At 33.7% G+C, this 8,248-nt stretch overlaps 1 pseudogene; it reads right to left on the bottom strand.

Moving 5' to 3' along the window:
• Positions 1 to 2,301: 2,301 nt before the first annotated feature.
• On the bottom strand, positions 2,302 to 2,401 carry LOC134472043 (U6 spliceosomal RNA; annotated as a pseudogene).
• Between the last annotated feature and the right edge of the window lie 5,847 nt (positions 2,402 to 8,248).

The following is an 8,248-nucleotide window of genomic DNA, read 5'->3' as shown; positions in this document are numbered from 1 at the left end:
ATAATCTCTTTGAATCTGCTTCATGTATTCTATATTTTCTTTATATTCTTCATCAAACAATTCTCTCCTTTTTTTGTGTTCCTCCATTCCTCCATCTGTGTCTTCTTGAGAGGTGCTTAGTATTCGTTTTATTAATCTATTTATATCTTGCTTTACTTGGTTAAATATTTCACTTTTGAACTCATCTATGAGGTCCCGAGTATATCTCTTTATGTCCACTGATGCTGTGTTTGACATTGCATGTTTACTGTCCTCAATCTCTTTTTTATTTACCTTTCCTGGATCAATGTTCTCAGGGTTGGGGGCTGGGGACTGGGGGCTAGGGGCTTTTTCTTGTTTCCTCTTCTCATATTTTTTGTTTCTTCCCCACAGGCTTATAGAGTAGGCCTCAGTCTCTTTCTTTGTTGGTTACAGTTCTTTTTCCTATTATACATTTTGATCTTTATCTAAACTTTCAGTTTCTTACACCAGAGAAATAATGTGATATTACATGTGTGTGTCAGATTTATTTCACTTAAGAGTATGGGCTCAAAGTACATCCATTTAGTTAGAAATGTTTCATGTTTATCCTTCTTTGTGTCAAAGTAGTACTCTATTATATAAAAAACCCCCACTTCTTCTTTGTCCATTCATAAGATGATGGGTATTTGGGCTGTTTCCAAGACTTAGCTATTATAAACTCTGCCACTGTAACCATGGATGTGCATATATCACTGTGGTATGGTGCTTTCAATTTCTCAGGAAGATACCAAGATAGGGAATAGCTGGGTCAAATGGAACTTCTATTTTTAGTTTTTTGAGGAATCTCTACACTGATTTCTACAGTGGTTGCAACAGTCTGTACTCCCACCAACAGTTAGAGAAGACTTCCATTTCCACATAGCCCTGCCAGAATTTATTATTGATTGATTTCTTGGTAACAGCCATTCTTTCTGGAGTGAGATGGAATCTCAGCATTGTTTTAATTTGTATTTCTCCATTGATCAGTGATGCTAAGCATTTTTCATATATTCATTTGCCATTTCTACTTCATCTGAGAAATGTCTATTTCAGATGCTTATTTTTCGATTGGGTCTTTAAATTTGGAAGGCCTGATTATTTTACATTCTTTATACATTCTAGATATTAGTCCTTTGTCTGAGTAACAGCTGACAAAAATTTTTGCCTACACTATGGGTAGTCTCTTCACTCTGTTGGCAGTTTCCTTTGCTGTGCAAAAGTTTTTAATAAGATGAGATCCTACTTGTTGGTTCTTTGTGATATTTCCTATACAGTCAGGATTCTGTTCATGGTCTTTTCCTACACCAATGTCTTCCAGATTAATTTCTGTTTTAATATTTTTATGTTTGATTTTGACTTTAGTTTAGTACATGGCAAAAGAAACTGGTCTGTTTCAGTCTTTGGCATGTGGAAAGCCAGCACCATTTAATAAAGAGGATATCTTTCTGCCAGTGAAAGTGTTTGGCACCTTTATCAAAGACAAGGTAGCTGAGTGTGTTTGGAGTTGTATCTGCATCTTCTTATCTGTTCCACTGATGCTCAGTCTGTTTTTTTTTTTTTTTTTTTTTTGCTAGTACCACACTGTTTTTATCACTGTAGATTTGTAGTATAATTTTAAGTCAGGAAATGTGATGCCCTCTCCTTTGCCTTTGTTACCCAGAATTGCTTTTGCTAGTTGAGGCTTTTTCTGGTTCCAAATGAATTTTAGGATTTTTTTTCTAATTCTAGGAGATATGCTATTGATATTTTGATCAAGATTGCAATAAATATGTATAACAATTTTGGAAGGATTGCTATTTTCACTATATTGGTTCTTCTTATCAGAGGAAAATGGATATCTTTCCATATTCTGATATCTTCTTCCATCTCATTTTTAGAGTACTTTATTTTGCAATGTAAAGGTCTTTTCCTTCCCTTATTAGATTGATTCCTAAGAATTTCAGTTTTTTGGATGCTACTGTGAAAGTTATTGTTTCTTTAATTTCTCTTTCAGTGAGTTTGCTGCTTGTGTATAAGAATACTATTGACTTTTAAGTGTCGATTTGTATCAAGCTATGCTACTGTAGTCAGTTATTAAACCTAGAAGTCTTTTGGTGGAGTTTTTGGGGTCTTACATGTAGAGTATCATGTGATCTTCAAATATGATAATTTAACTTCTTCCTTTCCTGTCTTCCTTTTATTTGTTTCCCTTGTCTAACTGCTCTGGCTAATGGCATGGCATGAGATTGGTGATGGTGGACATCCTTGTCCTTTTTGTTTTTCAATGGTTTATGGAACTTTATTGAAGAAAAACAAATCAATAAACATATGGAACATTTCACAAATTTGTGGGTTATCCTTGCATAGGAGCCACACTAATCTCGGTATTGTTTCAATTTTGGTATATGTGCTGCCGAAGCATGCATGGACATTCTTGTCTTGTTCCTGATTTTAAAGTGAAAGATTTCAGTTTTTGCCCATTTAGAATGATGTTGGCTATTGGTTTGTCATGGTAGATGACTTTTATTAGGTTGAGGTAAGACTATTCCAATTTTCTGCATTTTTAAAAATTGTGAGTGGGTGCTGAACTCTGTCAAATGCTTTTTCTGCATCTAATGAGTTGATCATATGATTCTTGGCTCTGTTCCTTTGGTGTTTTACATTTATTGGTTTGTGTATGTTGACTATTCCTGCATCTAGGAATGAACTATTCCTGCATGTAGGAATAAACTATCCCTGCATCTAGGGATTGTTGTCATGGAGTATAATTTTGTTGGTGATTTGCTGCATTTTGCTTGGCAGTTTCTTAATGATGATTTTTGCATCTATAATCATTAGGGATATTGGCTTGTGTTTTTCTTTTCTGGTTGGGTCCTTCTCTGGTTTTCGTATCAGGGTAACATTTAACTTTCAGGAATGAATTTGGAAGTATTGTTTAACTTTCAATTTCATTAAATAGTTTAGAAATAGTGGCATTAGGTCTTTTCTAAATTTCTTTTACAATTCAGGAGCAAATCTGTCAAGACCCAGGCTTTTCTTTGTTGGTAGGTTTTTAGTCATATCTTCAATTTCATTGACTGATATTAGTTTGTTTAGATTTTTATATCTTGATTCAGCTTTGGTAATTCACATGTACCTGGGAATTTATCCATTTCTTCTGTATGTTCCATCTCTTTAAAATTCAGTTTCCTGATGTAGATATTGATGATCTTCTTCTGGATTTCTGCTGGACCTGTTGTGATTTCACCCTTTTCTTTCCTAATCGTATAGATTTGAGCTTTTTTCCCATAAGGTTAACTAAGAGTTTGTTGGTTTATCTAATCTTTCAAAAAACTAACTCTTTAATTCACTGATTCTTTGTATTGTTTTCTTAGTCTCCATTGCATTACCTTCTGTTCTGATCTTTACAATTTCCTCCTTTGTATGAGCTTTGGGCTTGACTTGCTCTTCTTTTTTTAGAAGCCTGAGGTTCATTATCAGGTTGTTTATTTGAATTTGTTGTGTTTTTCTGATATGGGAGTTAAATAAATTTCACAAATTCTAATTTTTCATTGGTTGTTCAGGAGGGTGTTATAATTTCCATGTGTTTATGAAGTTTTTGTGGCATCTTTTGCCATTGTTTGTAACTTTCATTGCACTATGGTGTGATAACATACATAGGATATTTTCAATTCCTTTGCACTTAAGTAAGCATGTTTTGTGGACTAATATGTGATTTATTTTGGAGACAGTCCCATGTGCAGCTGAGAATAATGTGTATTCTAATGTGGGTTGGACCACTCTATACACTAAGTACATCTGTTCAAAAGTTTGGTTCAGTTCTGATATTTCTTCATTGATTTTTTTTAAATCTAGTTGATCTATTTGTGACAGTGGGGTATTGAGGTTCTGCATTATGATTGTATTAATGCTTATTTGATTTTTCATGTCTTGGAATTTTAGTATGTAGTTGAGTGCACTGGTGTTTGGTGCATGTGTATTTATGATTGTTATCTCTTCTTCTTGAATTGTTTCTTTACAAGGATGTAGAGACCTTCTTTGTCTCTCTTAATCAGTATTGGTTTGAAATCCAACTTGTCTGCAAGTAGCATAATCTCCCCTGCTTTTTCCAGTTTCTTATTGCATGAGGTATATTTTTCACACTTTGATTTTTAGTCCATGAGTTTCTTTTTGAATTAAATGTATTTCTTGTATGTAACACATTGTTCGATCTCACTTCTTGAGCTATTCCACTAGTCTGTTTCTTTCCAGTGGTAAATTGAGACCATTTATATTGATAACTATAACTTGTATGTGTTGACTTATCCTTGTCAATGTAATTAGGCTAATTTAAATAGACTGAGAAATTATAATTTTCCTCAGTTAATTTGCCATGATTTTATTGTACTTTTATAATGTCTATACTTTTCTTCCACTTTCCCAAGGAGTCAGAATTCTTCATTGTGGAATTTCTTCCAGTCTTATTATATACTTGTTTTATGAATTAATCAAAGATATAATTAAATATACATTGAATGTGAGTTGAATTTTTATATCAACATATAAAGATGAAAAATATGAAAGGAAATGGAATAATAAAATTAGAGATTTTAAAAAATTTGCTAAAATAGCAAATGAACCAATACTTGGAAGAGTCAAAGCTTTAAAAGAGTCAAAGTTTTAAAAATATTTATACTGCAGCCTTATCTGAAAATGACATAATAGTAAATTTGTGCCAAAACATTTCAATTGAAATAATGTAGCAGAGTTATTAATGAATAATATATGATGTATCAAAAATATGATTAAATAATTTAATTTGATTAAATTAAATTTTTTTGGTATCAGGGATTGAATTCACAAGCTTGCACTTGCCAGGCAGGTGCTTGTGTCACTGAGCTAAATCTTTGGCCCAATTAAATAATTTTAGACATTATAATATTTATGCTGTGTTTTGAAACAAACAAAATATCATTTAAGGCTGAGGCAGAATGATGATTTGACAATCTCTCAAAGCCTAGTCTAGAATTCTAAACTTACAATTTTGCATGTTTAGATTTATATTATTTTCCTAAGTGACTATCTTAGCATCAGATATGTCCCTATCACTTGCAATAAATGTATGCATATATGGACTAAAATGAATAATGATATGATTATACTTTCTGTATTAATAGAATATTTTTGGTGAAAAATTTTGTGTTTATTGAAGAGGATAACCCTGGTTGAAATGTAAAAAGACTGTCTTAGTTAAATCAACAACTCTGTACTGAGATGTACATGTAAGATAGCCCATTGCATACTGAAGAGACTGTAACTATTTATAGTCTGTTTTTGGGCTGTGTACTCTAATACTGGTGTACAAATTTTCTATATGTTACCACCTAATAATTAACTGTAAAAGAGAAATGATAACATGGGGCAACGTGTGACAGATGACAGGTGAGGCATACTATTATTGAGTATAGTTCAAGGAGCAGGATGGAGCTTTGTGCTATAAAGGTTGTAGAGCACTTTCTTTAGGATGGGAACACTGAGAAACTTGGGGACTATTTTTGTTAAGAATAGGTTGATGTATCACAGAACTGCTCCCAATATAAAAAAAAGGGGAAATGTTTTAAAAATAAAAGTTATTTTACAGAACTCATTTGCTTAAATAAGGATCAACTCAAGGTGTAGCTGATATGGCTTTTGCACAAATTGTGACGAGTGCTTTGCCCTTTATGTGGAAGATGCTTGCTGTAGTCTAGTAGCCAGATGTTTGCTGCAAAATACTTCAGGGTTTGTGGAAGTGCATTTGTCCACAACTACTATGTATTTTCTAGGCAGTGTTGACCTAATGATTTATATTTTTGAATACACATTTTTCATAGATATTTAGTAAAATAGACCTCATTGTTTAAATACTCCCTCACAGAATTTTTAGCAAAGCTGCTCACACAAATCAAAAATTAGTTGAGTTTACATAGAAAAGTTACATAACTAGAATTCCAGACATGTTCTACACAAATATTTGACTCTCTGTAACCTTCAACCAGTATATCTGATTAGTCTTTAAGCAATTAATTTTCCATTTCAGTGCAACTTAACAAACTGTTGTAGAATCTAAGGTTCACTGCTTTCCTAATTAATTGTACCTAACATATTAGGTATCAGGAAAAATTTCCAATTAGTTGAAGGAGGTAACAAACCTACTGTCTAGAAGCACAGTCTATTGTAGGTTTAAAATCTTTCGGCCTATTTGATAAATCAGTTGTTATAATCTGGCTAAATATTCTCAAGAAATTTCAGTATAAGTCATATGTTTCAGACTAGACTCTTGTAATGAAGTTTGAATTAATTGCAAAACTCTACATCTCTGAGATATAAAACAAAATAACAACAAAAGAACAGAAAAAAAGATACAAATGAGATACAATTAACAATGGTGGAGATTTCTATTTGGAAAAATACTTAATAAGATAAATACAAGAATATCTATTAAATGGTGTATTAGAAAATGGATTACTAAACATAAAACCACTTTTAAGGGTCCTGCCTGGCATGGAGAGAACTATCTATGGAATGCTTTGGCTTTCTGACTCATGGAGGGCTTTGGTATGTGGAAGGGAACATGTTTTACAATTCGACAGTGCCAGACTCAGACTCACTCTGTGCCTTAAGAACTGCATGACCTTGAGCATGTTAGTTTTCCTTTTGAGGCTCTTTTTCCTTCAGTGAAGTAAAAGCAGATGCTCCTAGTCTTCAAGAGCCCAGCATACTGCTCTGCAAATGTCAGTGCCCCACAGTGAGCAAATGCACCTTCTAACAAGTACATGATCAGACACTCTCCATACATTTTGAAAAACAAGACTTCTAAAACTAGAATAAAGAGTAGTCCTAGATGACTTTAAAAATATGTCCAGAGGAAAGATTTTCACAAATCTCTACAGACAGAAAGTAAAGTCAATCAAGTGAGAAATGACTTTTATTTCCAAAAGAGAGTTTGACTGAAAATGAAAGGAACTATAAAACAGGTATTAAAAAACAATGTGTTGATTGCTAGAGAAATTAATGACAAAATTTGAATGTCATGTTGCTTTTGGATCCTAAATTTATCACAGTAACTCTGTGTAAAGATTTCTCCCTGTGGCAGAGGCTGACCAGCTCCTGAATACAGATGTTGGGATGACTTGGGACACGAAAGGGCACCCCTCAGACTACTTGGGACCTGGACCTGGAGATTGTCTCATGTGTTGATATGCTTCCTGACCATGCTTTGGTGAGTCAGAAAGTGTGGGTTTTTTGAAGGGTCCATTTCTGTGATCCTTTTTAGAGGAATTTGATAGAAAATTTAAAAAAGCATTTCATCTGCTTTCAGAGGTTTGGCTTTAGGCATTTCACTGTTTGAGCTAAAGTAGTATCACCTTTTGTTGTTGTCTTTTGAAATATACAAAATTCATAAGTGCCTAATGAAACCAATTTTTATCCCTTTTCTTAACTTAATCTTTCATTGTAGTGGGGCATCAACTCGAGGGTAGGTTTTGCCCTCTTACTGGATGCAGGCAGGCAGGGTACATGATGTGATAAAAAGATATGAATATTTAAAGTAGTAAAAAAAATGAAATAAAAGGCACATTGCTATTAACTCCCCTAAAGCAATCCAGTCTTACTTCAAACATATTTATTCCACCATTCTTGTCATTTGCTGAAGCAGTTTTGGAAATCTTTCATGAAAGTCATTAGTTGTGCTGTCCTGGCTGCTTCCATGTTATGAAATGATTCAAAACATTCACCTTTAATGTTCATTTTGACTGTGAGGAAGAGCCAAAAGTTCCACAGTGACAGATTCAGTGAATAAGGTAAAGCAGGATACACCATAATATTCTTATGAGACTTTATCTTCGTTGAATGGCACTCGGTGGTAGCATTCACTATATTTTTGATCACACCTCATGAAGACACCCACGAAAAAGGACTTTTAGACCTACTTAAGAAAGTGGCAAAAATTGGGGCTGGGATTTAGTTCAGCGGCATAAGTGCCTGCCTTGCAAGCAGGCAGTCGTGAGTTTGATCCCCGGTACTGATAAAAAAATGTATTAAGAAAGTGGCAAAAATGATGGCACAAGTATGTTTGAAGCAAGAGGGAGTAAATTGAAGGGCTTAATGGCATTGTGTCTTTTACTGTAACAAGCTTTTAAAAAAACATTTCCGTATATATTGATCATACCTTGTAAGTCTGGTGAAACCAGGGAATGGTTGACAGAATTGTGTGACAGGGCTAAGAATGTCAGGTGAACCCTTCATACAA

Source organism: Cavia porcellus, unplaced genomic scaffold (genome assembly GCF_034190915.1).
Source record: "Cavia porcellus strain 051 isolate PalLab524CR breed Dunkin Hartley unplaced genomic scaffold, mCavPor4.1 scaffold_1, whole genome shotgun sequence".
NCBI classification, from domain to species: Eukaryota; Metazoa; Chordata; class Mammalia; order Rodentia; family Caviidae; genus Cavia; species Cavia porcellus.
This window is presented reverse-complemented; position numbering and strand designations above follow the sequence as displayed.